Source organism: Sphaeramia orbicularis, chromosome 22, assembly GCF_902148855.1.
Source record: "Sphaeramia orbicularis chromosome 22, fSphaOr1.1, whole genome shotgun sequence".
Lineage (NCBI taxonomy): Eukaryota > Metazoa > Chordata > Actinopteri > Kurtiformes > Apogonidae > Sphaeramia > Sphaeramia orbicularis.
In genome coordinates, this window is record NC_043978.1 from 12,186,933 (window position 1) to 12,202,347 (window position 15,415).

A 15,415-nucleotide genomic window follows, 5' to 3' on the forward strand; every position below is an offset into this window, starting at 1 on the left:
ACATCATTTCCTAAAACTTGAAAAGATTTCTGGTGTTTTAGGGTCGTGAAATAAAAACAATAACTACTGCAAAACATCTACTTTTTGACTCAATTAACAACTCATATACAGTACAGGTTTGATACAAATGTTTGACATATTACCAAAACATAAACTGAATTGAACAGCATCCCCAACGCTCTGTTTGCTGGGGGACTTGACACACATTACAATTCCAACTAAACACAATAACCCATTACTAATTTCTCTGACCATCGCCAAGAAAATCCTTTTTCAAAACTGGAAATCCAAACACTCCTGCCATATCACCCACTGGACAAATTTACTCTCAGAACACATATCAATAGAAAAAATAACAGCCTACTAAACAAACTATATCAGCCTTTGAGGAAACATGGAACCCATTCACAAACTATCTAAAGTCCACCCAGAACTCGTACCAAAGCAGTAACCAAAACCACAGCCATGTACAGGATCACATATCAGACCACATCCAACCCATAACAAACATTTTTTAATTGACATCATCCACATTAACTTCATTCTTTCTCTCTACCTCCACATACAGACAAACCAGGATCCCTGCTCCCCTTCATTCCCTACACTTCTTTCTCCCCCTTTCTCTCCCCTCCCCTCTTTCTCTCTTCAACCAAGCCCCCCCCTTGCTTTTTTTTTTCCTTTTCTTTTTTTTGGATTAGTAATATTTTTATTGTTATCATTATCATCATGTTATCATTATTATTATCATATTGCTATTTACATTTCTGATCTTTTTCATTGTAATATGACGTTGTTTGTCAATACTGTCATTGTTGTTGTTTTTTTTTGTTTATTTGTTTGCATTTCCTTTTGTTTGTGTTGTTTTTCTGTCCACATTGTCTTGTTAACTATCACCAATAAAATAGAAAAAATAAAAATAAATAATAAATAAATAAATAGAATTAGGCTTGTTTTCATGAACAGATTTAGACCAAATAAACTCCTCTGGATGTGGTTTTACAGGCGATATTAAAAATAAACAGAATTAACAAAAAACTTCAGAAGTGAAAGTATTTAGCACCTTGGATTAAAGTCTTCAGGAGTTTGTTCCAACTAAAAAGATGAGTCACATGTTAAAACCTCATAACTTACTCATATTAAGTGTTTCTAGCTTTCCCTTAAGTGTTTTCTTAAAGAGTCAACATCTACCAGAGACACCATTTCACTGTTTACACTAGTGTGATGTACCAGATAAAGGATGAACTTTTTCCTTGTTTTTAGCCAAAGGTGATGAATGACTTTGTTAAATTTGACATGTTTGATTTAACACATAGATCCACACACTCAGGTATATTTAGGGAATTTCAGCAAGTAAACTAGAAAAACAAACACTAAATATCTACTAAATTCAGTCATATCCTTGCCTCCTTCATATGGTTTGGATGTGTGATCTCAGGAGAACCAGTCATTACAATTACGCTTTTTAAATTTTAAATAAAAAAGTAAATAAAGTAAAATCATTGTCACATCCTGATCACTTTTATTGCACCAATCTGTTTTCATGTCTAGTTGTTAAATGTGAACCTTAGTGGATCCAGATGAAGGCTTTTTATTTAGATTTATAGTCATTTGCTGTGCTCAGTTTATTTACCTCTAAGCTCCTGATTAATAATAGCAAAATAACCTATAAATGACGACTCCAATATTTTTTTTGCATTAAAACGCAGAGAAACATTTGGAGTTGGCATTATTTAGGCATAATGTAGTATTACTTTCACATTAAATCAAGAAGAGCATTTGGAGTGATTATTTATAGGGTATGATGATTTTACTGTAGATCATATTGGTCTGAATGTGGACCCTGGACCTGTGGATCCTGAACTAAAATGAGTTTAACAGCCTTGACTGTTAATATCTTCGGTGTAATTTTTGCACTTATGGGCCGGATTGGAACCTTCGGCAGGCCGGTTTTGGCCCACGGGCCGCATGTTTGGCACCAATAATGTAGACTGTCTCTGACCCACTCAAATAAACCATCAGTAACTGTACACGATACGAGTGTAATGAACCAGTGAAAGTATTTTAAGGCTCGTATAAAAGCAGCAGCAGACAGTTTCAGTGGGTGTGCATCTGTATTTCAGTCCCACTCACCTTGAGGCAGAGTTCATCCCACTGACAGTTCAGGTGCTCCACCTGCTCCTGCAGCAGAAGGACTTCATCAGCGATGATGTACTGGGACAGGTCGGTCTTCATGGCACTCAGCTCCGTCAGGCTCTCAGCCCAGTCCTCCAGGGAGTCCTCGTTCTCCTGCATACCATAACAGAGGGACAAGCACAGCAGAGTGTCAGGGGCCGTCCACACCGTCCACGCCTCAGCGTCTCACAGAAACTCCCACAGCCTCTGTGGACCGACCCTTTCTCTGTCTCTGACAGTCTTTTCTCTGATTCTCCGCCCAGAGAGGATTATGGGCCGCAGCCCGGAGGCCGGCTGGCCAGCCGGTCGGGGGAGGGGTGTGAAGGAGGGGGGGGCTGAGGGCGGGGCTGAGGATAAAGCCTCTGATGGGTCACAGAGGATGAGTCGTCAGTTTCAAACTTGGCTTTGCTCTGTTGGAACGTGACCGATTGTTTCCTTTCACAGTGAAACGGCCTGAAGCTGAACATCTGATCTGGGAACAGCCTCAACTACTGCCTTCAATACAAGGAAATTATGGGTTCATTTATGAATAGAACAGAGATTTACGGTCACTGTTACAGGAACAATGAAAATTTGTTTGGCAGCTCTGTTTCTGTTGAGTAGCAAACACTGAAAACTGCCAAAAGACTGTATAAAAACATCAAACAAAACACTGAAAAATATTGTCAACATATAAAAACTACAAAGATAAAATATTAAATCCACAAATACTATTAAAAATACAAAAAGCTACTCTATACTACAGATAAAAGAAATATACACAACATATAAGGATATATACATGCCGTGTAGGATAGAATAATAACATTCTACACCTCCTGTAAGAGTAGTCCTTTAACAAATAATCAGTATATGAAGAAAATACACATATCGAGTATGTGCAAGGCTGAAGGTAAACATTACCATGGCTCTATTTTACAGTCAACGAGTCTAAGAACACTAAAACAATGCAACGATTCATCAGCTGTTCATTAGAAAACCAATTATTAATTTAAGTAGTTTATTTAGACAAAAAGCCTAAAATCTCAGATTCTGACTCTTTAAACTTTAACTATTTTTCATTTATTATTGGCTTCTTTCCTCTGTAACAGTAAACCCAGCATGTCATTCTGGATTTAAGGAAACATTGTCTGATCTTTTCCTAACATTTTATAGAATCAAGAATTAATTAATCAATATTCTATAGATTACTCAACAATGAAAACAGCGGCAGCTCTTTCAGTCAGTTTTCAATACTTTAAAGTCTTGTTGAAAAGTCAAATTGATATCTTCAGCGTGACTTTCAATCATTTAACACATTTATTTTATCCCAAACAGACGCCTATTAGACGCTCATCTTATCATTTTGGAAGTTTTCTCACCACAGAATGACATTATTTGGTCTAAACTGCATTTATTCAGAAGCAACAGGAGTAAAAACTTTCATGTTTGAGGGGTTTTTAGTAAAAGATGAATGAATTTCTGAATGAGTAGGCACAACTTTGAAGGAAAAAGGCAAATGGAACTAAAAACTCATCCTGTTTATGTTGTAAATTAAAAAATGTAAAATAAATACATCTTAAAATTGATTCATAAGGGACTGCTTCAGATTTTTCAACTGTAACTGTATGGTATTTATCCAAAGTAGTATGAGTATCATCTCAGTTGAAGTCCAGCCTTGGCTCCGCCCCCTCAGTGTGGCTTCTGCTGGTTTACATTCTTGTGTTAGTGTTTTTTTTGCAGTGAAGCGGTGACTCTGTGCTGTCGTTTTTGTTTCTGTACCTTGTTGACCATTTCTGTCTTCTGCAGCTCGTCGTCAGACTCCGGCATCGACTGGTTCAGTCTGGTCTTGACGTCCTTCAGTCGCAGGACGCTGTGGGCCAACCCGCCTCGCAGCGTTCCCAGTTCTGACAAACAGGAAATAAAACAACAGCGTCACACACAGCGCTCACCTGAGCCACCACAGCGCTCAGTTTACACGTGTTCTGATGTCGATTAGAGCAGATTGGATTAAACCAGACTCTGAGAAACAGGAAGCAACAGATGGAGGACGGACCATCCAGATATCTGTGTCCAAACAAGTGTCAAAGTGTCTTAAACTAAACTCCACTGTTGACCCAACATGAAGTCGATCCAGAGAAACAACTAATGAGACGATGACAGATTTAAGGCTTATTTTAGCATTTTCATTACTCCACACCACATAGAATTGGTTATTAGATAAGAGGTTAAAGGCTTTTTTTTCACTTAAGTTTTCATTTAAATTTTATAAACACACAGTCACAAAAACAAAAAAAACTAACAAACAATACTGGCTTGGGTACACTACACAACACTGCATTAACATTATTTAGTCTTTCCACCATTCTGGTTCTGTAATCAGTCCTTGTAGTCACAGTTTGTGAGTTATTTTTTCCATTGTATATAGTCCTTCAACAAGTGTGATCATTGTTGGTGGTTCTGTCAAGGTTAAAGGCTTTTATTCATCAGATTTCAGGAGCTTGAACATATGAAACATACACCATATGGACAAAAGTATGTGGACATGTTGAATTCAGGTGTTTCTTTTCTAACAGGAGTCTGGGATACAAAACAAAAACGAGTAATGTCAGAATATAGTTTTATATTATGGGATAAATATCATTGCATTGGTTAGTTTGGTTTAAATTGTTATCTTTGTTCCAAAATGTCTCAATGATGGTTTTGACTTCATTTCTCTCAACATTGATTTTGTTTTTTGTTTTTGTTTTTTAATCCATGACTACGATTTTAAATGTTCTTCCTCTAAATTTTTAAAATATTTTTAATGCTCTGACTGTAAATAATAATTTTCTACCACAACTAACCATCTCACTGAGGAAGAAAAATCTACCATTAAACTTTAAGGAAATATTGATGTTTTTATCTAAAATCCTCATGAACAGGACATCTTACAGCTGTAGACATGTGTCCCAATACTTTTGTCCATATAGTGTATAAACATCCATATTCTGGATATATATCTGGAATGTAAATGAAGTAAAGTGAAACACATCAGATTCTGGATCAGTTTGTATAGATGGACTGGTCTGTACATGTGTGAGTGGAGGCTTTAGATCAGGGTGTCAAACTTATGTTAGTTAAGGGGTCACATACATTCAGATATGACCTGAAGTGGGCTGGATCATTAAAATAATAACATAATAATATATAAATTGTATCAATTCCAAAATTTGTATATCTAAGTTATATGTTTTAGACTGAAAAAAGTAAAATTACACTATCAAAATGTTTACATCTACCAACTATCCTTTAAAAAAATGTGAAAAACATTAACTATCATGAACAAAATTAAATCTATTAATAAAAAAAAGTGCAATTTTAAGAATTTATGTCATTATTTGGCCTCAGCTTCTCATTTTCTCATGTTCATTACAACTTACAGATCACAGTGGATCTACAAATACACAAAACATTTAAGAACAGGCAGAATATTGGTACAATTACTCTTAATTCTCTTAAGACATTTCAGGTTGTTCATATTTGTTGAAGTTGTTCATATTTTTGGTAAAAGGCCAGTCGGTAAATGTAAACATTTTTGTAATTTACTTACTTAATTACACTAAAACAAAGAAAGATTGGTGGTTTTCATTATTTATAGTTTATTATGATAGTATTTAACTGGTCTGACCCACTTTAGATTGAATCGACCTAAAATCACTTTAACATCCTTGATCGTTAATGTCCTCAGTGTAATTTTTGTATTTTACTAATTCATCTCACGGGCTGGATTGGAAATTTTGGCAGGCCGGTTTTGGTCTCCTGGCCGCATGTTTGACACCCCTGGTTTAGAACCTTGTATACAGTTAATGAGGTCAGTGTGGTTAGTGGATGGCTTTAGGGTGGGGTCACATGCCTGAATACAGTCAGTGTGCTTCATCATTCACTTCCTCCTCCACTCAAAGCTCCTTTATCTGCTGTTAAAAGCTCTAATCAACTAACAAACACTTAGCATGTGAATGATGACCAAACGCCACAGCAGAGATGTTTGTGATCTACTCCAAGTGTTAAAAACTACACACAAACAAAACCGACACAACATGAGGTCTGACCAAATCACTATATGACGCATGAACCTTAAACCTGCATCTTCTACGTCTGCTTTTAACCAGACGAATCTTTCACGGTTTGAGTCCTGGACGTTTGGTAACAGATGAGGATTCAACGACGCTGACGTCAGTGTCTCTGAGGAGACGTTTCCACTGCAGGACATTGTGACTGAGCTGATCGTGTTTCCAAAATCATTGTGGATGGGGTGGAATGTGATCTTTCAGTTTCAGCGGCTGAAGGGCATCGGTCTGGTTTCATAAAAGTCACTCATTCATCACAGTAAGATCTGTCACCGCTGATATGTGTGGAGCTATTCCACGTTTCTACTGTGTCAAAAACATGATACCTGCTCTTAGAAAGTGTTTAAGAGACACATAAGGGTCAGTATCACTATAAGGTGCCTTTCAGAGTGTAAATGTCAAAAAAAAACAACAAAAAAAACCCCAAAACTTAACTTTACGTTCAATATGTTCAGTAGGCTGTTAGAAATGCATGTTGGTCAAGATCCTACATTTTTAATAGATTTTTTGCAAAGTACAAGCAGACCACAAAATACAAATATGTCCACCCTGTTACCAACAAAAACATGTTAATTAAGTGACAGGGTGGACAGTTTTGGCTAAAGTTAGCATTTAATGACCACATGTTGGACCTGAGTTGGTAAAGTAGGCCATCATTGAAGAGAACTATGTAAAGTCCAACACATACAGGATGGGGAAGCAAAATTTACAATGAACATTTAGTTGTTTTTTCTCAGCAGGCACTACGTCAATTGTTTTGAAACCAAACATATATTGATGTCATAATCATACCTAACACTATTATCCATACCTTTTCAGAAACTTTTGCCCATATGAGTAATCAGGAAAGCAAACGTCAAAGAGTGTGTGATTTGCTGAATGCACTCGTCACACCAAAGGAGATTTCAAAAATAGTTGGAGTGTCCATAAAGACTGTTTATAATGGAAAGAAGAGAATGACTATGAGCAAAACTATTACGAGAAAGTCTGGAAGATACTATTAAAGAAGAATGGGAGAAGTTGTCACCCGAATATTTGAGGAACACTTGCGCAAGTTTCAGGAAATGTGTGAAGGCAGTTATTGAGAAAGAAGGAGGACACATAGAATAAAAACATTTTCTCTTATGTAAATTTTCTTGTGGCAAATAAATTCTCATGACTTTCAATAAACTAATTGGTCATACACTGTCTTTCAATCCCTGCCTCAAAATATTGTAAATTTTGCTTCCCCACCCTGTATATGTTGAATTTCTGAAAAGTTTTATACTAAACAATATTTTGTGGTAACAGGGTGGACATGCTGAGCTTGACCACATCTAAGTACAAACCCAAAATGATATAAATTTTGAAATGTAAAAGTAAATACAAAACACTCTCGTAGACCATGTTTCTGCCTCCAATGAAGACACTCAAAATGATGATGATGTCATCAGTGATGTCATCAACCATACTATTATAGAGGCAATTACCCTAAAGTGACAGGGTGGACAGCAACTTCAAGGACACGTGTAGAATGTTAAATATTATTAGGAAAATAAAATAGAAATGATGAAACTGGATCATGCTAACATCAAAAGAAAAATTTGGAGCTGTCATTAATTATAACACTACTATTTTATTTGTCCAATCTATTTGAGATCATATTGTTCTGTATGTGAACCCTAAACTAAAATAACTTGACTGTTAATATCTTCAGTGTAATTTTTGCATTTCTCAAATTCATCCCCCACGGGGCAGATTGGACCCCTTAGGGAATGGTTTTGGCCTGCAAACCTCATGTTTGACCCCCTGCATTACACTATAATGTACGACATGAAATCCAGGTGAGTGTTATTGTATACAAGTTAAATTAGTAAATATGTAAATACCATTTAAATTTTAAGAATGTTTAATTCTAAATTCTCTATTTATATAAATATTTATTTACATAAATACCAAATTTCTCATTTTCCTTTATATTTCACGCTCACTTGTGGGGTTTTTTCTGCCTGTTTTTTGCACTGGTGTGTTGTATGTTGCTGCTGTCAACTGTGAAATTTCCCCTTGGTGAGATCAATAAAGTCTTATCTATCTGTTAAGTTAAGTTAAGTTAAGATTTTATTGATCCCAGCATGGGGAAATTACACGGTTGACAGTAGCAAATACAAAACTAAAGTGCAGGGAAGACCGAAAAACAGAAATATACACATGTGAAGCAAGAAATATAAAGAGAAGAAAGAAAAAAAAGTCTGTTCAAGAACTTGTATGAACATTTAATACCTGAAATCTGCAAATATCCAGGACAAAAAAAAGGCAAACTAAAGCAGAGTCCAGAACTGACAAACAACAAGGGATGGAAACTCCAACCTCAACTCAAAGCCCAAAACCCTCAAGTGAACCACTCATACGAGGTGTCCCTGAATGCACCACTTCTTCTGTAGTAAAACCATATTTCTTATGACCGTTACCTTGACGATGGCCTCGGTGAGCTCCATCCTCCTTCCCAGCAGGCTGTGGAGGTTGTCCCACTCCTCCTGCAGGGTTCCCAGTTGGGCCTGGAGCTGGGCCTGGGTCTCCTCGTCGCCCATGGAGAAGAGCTGGCGTCCGACCTCCAGCGTGTGGATGAAACTGGCCTGATGCCTCTGGAACAGCAGCTCCGTGTGCTGAGGACACAAAGGTGTTAAAGGTGGTGTTAAAGGGAGGAGACAGGAACCATCTAAGCAGCAGTCAGAGGTTGAGTTCTTCACACCTCCCCTCCCCCTTAACCCTGATGACAATCAAAGGGGAAGTCAGAATGAAAGTGGGCTCATTTGTCTTTAGACGTAGATGAAATCAGTGGCAGCTGTTTGTGTTTCTGCATCTTTAATCATCTGAGGTTCATGTTAGAGCAGCTGGGTTCTGTTGTTAGACCAGGGATGTCAAAGTCTTTTTTTTTTGTCATTATCTTTTTTATTATTTTCAGACAGCATTATCTTATCAGCATTTTACATCATCTATATAACTTCTATATTGTTAACAAAACAAAAAACCCATAATGTCAAACTCATTTTAGTTCAGGTTCCACATTCAGCCCAAAATGATCTGAAGTGGACCGGACCAGTGAAATAATAATTTAATAACTTATAATAATGTCAACGCTAAACATTTCTAATGTTATAGAGTAAAAAAAGTGAAATTATTATTAAAGTGTTTACATCTACAAACCATCCTTTAAACAATGTGAATAATATGAACAACCTGAAGTTTCTTGAGAAAAGTGTAATTTTAACAATATTCTGCCTCAGTTTATCATTTATACATGTGCATTACAACTTACAGATGACAGTGGATCTACAAACACATAAAACATTTAGTAACAGGTATAATATTGGTAGGATTACACTTACTTCTCTTCTCAAACATGAACAAAATAAACAAGAAGAATAAAACATAACGTGTCCACACTTGAAAACCCTCAGCCTTCAGTCAACGCTAAAGTTTTTACACATATGGACAAACAGACGGACGGACAGACAACGAACTGATGACAATACCCTGCGGCGAGGGCCGGGAGTAAAAATGAATAAAAATGTAAGAAATACCAAAAAAATGCTGCTAAAATTCCATTTAATTATCTTAAGATATTTCAGGTTGTTCACATTTCTTGTGAAAGGATAGTTTGTACATGTAAACATTTTCAGGTATTTTTACTTTTTTACACTAAAACAAAGAGAGAAATTTGTAGTTGTCCTCATTTATAGGTTATTATGATAATGTTTTACTGGTCAGACCCACTTTAGATCATATTGGACTGAATGTGGAACCTGAATTAAAATGAGTTTGACATGTTTTGTTTTTGCTTTTTTTTTTTTTTACATCCATGATTGTTAATATTTCAGTATAATTTTATTGTCACTGTTACAGGAACAATAAAAATCAGTTTAGCCGCTCTATTTCTTTTTAGCAGCAAAAATTTGTGCAAGTACACTATAAAAATTAAGTTAAATAAGATAAAGTAGATAATGTGACGTGGTATAAATCACTGTACAGTGTGGTAACTGTGTAGTAACAAGGAGAAACTCATGTTACATGTGGTAACAGGAGTTTCACTGTCATCCTTCTATTTCATTCAAGCTTCAAGCATCAAGCTGCTTGGTATTAAAGATGGAGAATAAATGGATAAATATCTCAATAAATGTATCTCAAATACTATGGGTTACCTTTATTTTGTAATACTAAGTTGTGAACAGTTAAAATCAGACTTATTTTCTTTATATTCACGCAGTCAGATTATGATACAAAAACGTCTGGTCTGAACATAAACCAAAACTATCTGTGATTCACATCAGATTCTATCTTTCATTATAAAAAAATTTATCTCCTTTCTTTTCTGGTTTTCCCTGTATCAGTTTTAACTGAACAGATGTATTTTTAACATCAACAGTGTATTACCCTCCCACGGTACCCTGTACTCTACTGAACTGAACTGGTCTGTGCTGAACTCATGGGGCCAGTGGCGCAATGGATAACGCGTCTGACTACGGATCAGAAGATTCTAGGTTCGACTCCTGGCTGGCTCGACCTTTTCTCAGTTTGGGATTCAAAAATACATCTGTCCGTTCATCAATCTATAAATAGTATTAACACTGAATAATTAAGTTTGCAGTATTTACATATTCAAATACTAAAGACGAATACATTTTCTCAGTGGTTTTAAACATTTATACAAATGTTTTTTATAGTTTGTATCAGTACATTTACTTTATGTTATAACGTTCTATCACTTCTGCTTTGAGTAAAATAGTAAAATAGAAAAAATATAAGTAAATTAGAAAAGAACTATATAAATCTAATCCAGTATTATTATATATTATATTATTATTATTATATTATTATTACTATCATGTCATTAATACCAATATCTAGGGACTGAAGTTAGTGAATGCTTGAGTTAATTTTAACTTCATTTCCCATCATGCATACTGCACTTCCTTTCATCCGTCATGGGCAACACAACGTGACTGTAACACTATTGTATTCCAAAATGACTAATATCTCCCAAAATATTGGTCCTATCAACTTGCCAAGATATTTAATGTGGCGATGGGACTATTCCTCAATTGTAGGAACCAAATTGATCAGTTGAAAATGCTCTAAGACCTTCCAGTATTATGATATAGATACTCGGTTGTGAACAGTTAAAATCATACTAATTATTCACTCAGATTATGATACAAAAGCATCTGGTCTGAACATAAACCAAAAATGTCCGATTCTAGATCCAATCTTTCATTATAGAATTATTTCTGTCAGTTTTAAGTGGACAGATGTATTTTTAACATTTAACAGAGTATTAACCTCCCACGGTCCCCTGTACTCTACTGAGCTGGACTGAACTCATGGGGCCAGTGGCGCAATGGATAACGCGTCTGACTACGGATCAGAAGATTCTAGGTTCAACTCCTGGCTGGCTCGACCTTTTCTGTCATTTCTCAGTTTGGGATCCATAAAATACATTTGTCCATTCATCAATGTATAAACAGGATGTGTTAACACTGGACAATTAAGTTTGCAGTACTTACATATTCAAATACTGAAGACTGGAATTCATTTTCTCAGTGGTTTTAAACATTTATACATTTGCTTTTTATAGTTTCTATCAGTACATTTACTTTATGTTACCATCATTCTATTGTATTCCAAAATGACTAATATCTCACAAAATATTGGTCCTATCAACTTGCCGAGATATTCAATGTGGAGATGGGACTATTCCTCAACCGTAGGAACCAAACTGGTCAGTTAAAAACGCTCTAAGACCTTCCAGGATTATGATATAGATTCTCGGTTGTGAACAGTTAAAATCAGACTAATTATTCACTCAGATTATGATACAAAAGCATCTGAAATGAACACAGACCAAAAACGTCTGATTCTAGATTCTATCTTTCATCATAGAATTATTTCTGTCCCTTCTGTTCTGGTTGACACAGTTTCAGTTTTAAGTGGACAGATGTTTTTAACATTTAAAAGAATATTAACCTCCCACGGTCCCCTGTACTCTACTGAACTGAACTGGTCTGTACTGAACTCATGGGGCCAGTGGCGCAATGGATAACGCGTCTGACTACGGATCAGAAGATTCTAGGTTCGACTCCTGGCTGGCTCGACCTTTTCTGTCATTTCTCAGTTTGGGATCCATAAAATACATTTGTCCATTCATCAATGTATAAACAGGATGTGTTAACACTGAATAATTAGGTTTGCAGTATTTACATACTAAAATACTGAAGACTGGAATACATTTTCTCAGTGGGTTTAAACATTTATACAAATATTTTTTATAGTTTGTATCAGTACATTTACTTTATGTTCCCAAGTTCTATCACTTGTGCTTTGACTAATATAGTAAAATAGAAAAACACTGTATAAATCTAATCCATTATTATTATATTATTATTATTATTATTACTAGCTAGTACTTGCTATTATTACTATTAGTAAATGCATAAGGAACTAAATTTTAACTTCATTTCCCATCATGCAGTGTGCTACTGCACTTCCTGTCAACCGTCATGGGTAATGCAACGTGATTATAAGATTATTGTATTCCAAAATGACTAATACCTCCCAAAATATTGGTCTTATCAACTTGCTAAGATATTTAATGTGGAGATGGGACTATTGCTCAACTGTAGGGACCAAATTGGTCAGTTAAAAACGCTCCAACACCTTCCAGTATAATGATATAGATACTCGGTTGTGAACAGTTAAAATCAGACTAATTATTCCCTCAGATTATGATACAAAAGCATCTGAAATGAACACAAATCAAAAACATCTGATTCTAGATTCTATCTTTCATTATAAGATTATTTCTGTCCTTTCTTTTCTATTCCTGTTTCAGTTTTAACTGAACAGATGTATTTTTAACATTTAACAGAGTATTAACCTCCCACGGTCCCCTGTACTCTACTGAGCTGAACTGAACTGTTCTGTACTGAACTCATGGGGCCAGTGGCGCAATGGATAACGCGTCTGACTACGGATCAGAAGATTCTAGGTTCAACTCCTGGCTGGCTCGACCTTTTCTGTCATTTCTCATTTATGGGATCAATAAAATACATATCCATTCATTAATCTATAAACAGGATGTGTTAACACTGAATAATTAAGTTTGCAGTATTTACATATTCAAATACTGAAGACTGGAATACGTTTTCTCAGTGGTTTTAAACATTTACACAGGTGCTTTTTATAGTTTGTCAGTACATTTACTTTATGTTCCCAAGTTCTATCACTTCTGCTTTGAGTAAAATAGAAAAGCACTATATAAATTTAATCCAGTATTATTGTTTTATTATTATTATTATTATTATTATTATTATTATTACTAGCACGTCATATTAATACTGATATCTAGGGACTGAAGTTAGTAAATGCATGAATGAGCAAATTTTAACCTCATTTCCCATCATGCAGTGTGGTACTATGCTTCCTGTCAACCTTCATGGGCCACGCAATGTGATTGTAAGACTACTGTATTCCATAATGACTAATATCTCCCAAAATATTGGTCCTATCAACTTGCAGAGATATTTAATGGGGAGATGGGACTATTCCTCAACTGCAGGAACCAAACTGGTCAGTTAAAAATGCTCTAAGACCTCACATTATGCAAATTAGATGAGAAAATTTACTCCAGTCATAAACTTTGGCTCTCACCCAATATTTTCCTCTTTTACAGTATGACTGAATCTCCAAAATCTTCCAAGATGCAGCTTTTTAAAATACTGATATAAAAATTTTATATTTTTTAATAAAACTCAAGCTCCTAGATAGTTAATGATAAAACCATCACCCTTTTTTATTCCAAATGCTCCTCTCTCTCCTGTCTAGAATACCCCACCCTCCCATTTGACCTCCGTACGACCCCAGCCCACCTGGAGGTCCTGGAGGGAGCGTCGGAGCTGCAGCAGGCTGCATCGGGCCGGTCCGGACGGGGGGAGGAGGGTCTGTATGTCCGACAGAAACTTCTGGAGCTTCCTGAGGCTGCGGCTGTACAGATGCCAGTGTTTGAGCAGCCCCTCCACCAGGGAGCGCCGCTGGTCCGCCCTCTGCACGGCACCCTGCCAATGCTGCCGGAGCTGGGCCAGCTTCAGCACGAAGTCACTCCTGGATTCAATACGAAGAAACAACACAAAAATCAATAAATGTCAATATTTAACATTACATTAAAATCCATATAAACCCAAACGTCCACCATCGACCAAAACCATCTACTGATCTAAACTGTTTAATACCTGTTGATCCACTAATCCTATCAATACATGTAAATAATTGGTGTAAAATACAGTTTGTCATCTTTTCATGGCCATTTGGACGTTCAGAGGCTCCGTAGTTACCGTGGAAACACCGTCATCTTCAACAACATTGATTCACCAGTAAAACCCATGGAGTTGGATCAATGACAGTGGATGGACACACTGGGTTTATGTTCAGTTAATGAGAGATTTTGCCACAAAAGTAACTTTTGCTTCAGTTTTCCTGTTTTAATAATCTATGTATGAACTCTGAGCTTTAATTAACAAATACATGGTCATAAGTAAATTAAATAAAAGAAAATACATGATTTTCGCTGAAAAAAGCTAAATATAGAGGATGATATTATAATAAATCACTTTGGAAAGGTTGATGTAGAAAAACAAGATTTTCGCTGAAAAATGCTAAATGTAGAGGATAATATAATAAATAGCAATAAATCCCTTTGGAAAGGTTAATGTAGGGGAAAAAAGTCATTTGGAAGTTGCTGGAATCAATAAAATGGATAAAATGAACAAATTTAACAAAATTATCAATAAAATGAACCAAAAATGAAAAAAAATAAATAAAATTAAGACGAACAAAATAATGTACAAATATACCAAGAAAACCCTTAATGAAATAATGAACAAAATAGTTAAAATGGCACAGAAACAAACAAATGATCTTCTGGCTTCTACAACATTGATTCACCCGTAAAACTTACGGAATTGGATCAGTGACAGTGGATGGATTATGTTTAATTATTGATATTTTTGGTGAAAAAAATAACTTTTTTTTGCTTTAGTTTTCTCTGTATTTGATATTATAACCCTCAACTTTAATTTTAGTGAAAAGTTTTTGGGTTTTTTTTCTCTTATATTATGGTTTGGTTT

General features: G+C 35.7%; 4 non-coding genes across 4 annotated transcripts; all 4 read left to right on the forward strand.

Annotated features, from left to right (window-relative positions):
• Positions 1-10,725: 10,725 nt before the first annotated feature.
• Positions 10,726-10,798, forward strand: trnar-acg (transfer RNA arginine (anticodon ACG)). Its single transcript has one exon. It is a non-coding gene; the product is annotated as a tRNA-Arg (tRNA).
• Positions 10,799-11,620: 822 nt separating this feature from the next.
• trnar-acg (transfer RNA arginine (anticodon ACG)) lies at positions 11,621-11,693 on the forward strand. Its single transcript has one exon. It is a non-coding gene; the product is annotated as a tRNA-Arg (tRNA).
• A 621-nt stretch (positions 11,694-12,314) lies between these two features.
• On the forward strand, positions 12,315-12,387 carry trnar-acg (transfer RNA arginine (anticodon ACG)). Its single transcript has one exon. It is a non-coding gene; the product is annotated as a tRNA-Arg (tRNA).
• Positions 12,388-13,229: 842 nt separating this feature from the next.
• trnar-acg (transfer RNA arginine (anticodon ACG)) lies at positions 13,230-13,302 on the forward strand. Its single transcript has one exon. It is a non-coding gene; the product is annotated as a tRNA-Arg (tRNA).
• The last annotated feature ends 2,113 nt before the right edge of the window (positions 13,303-15,415 follow it).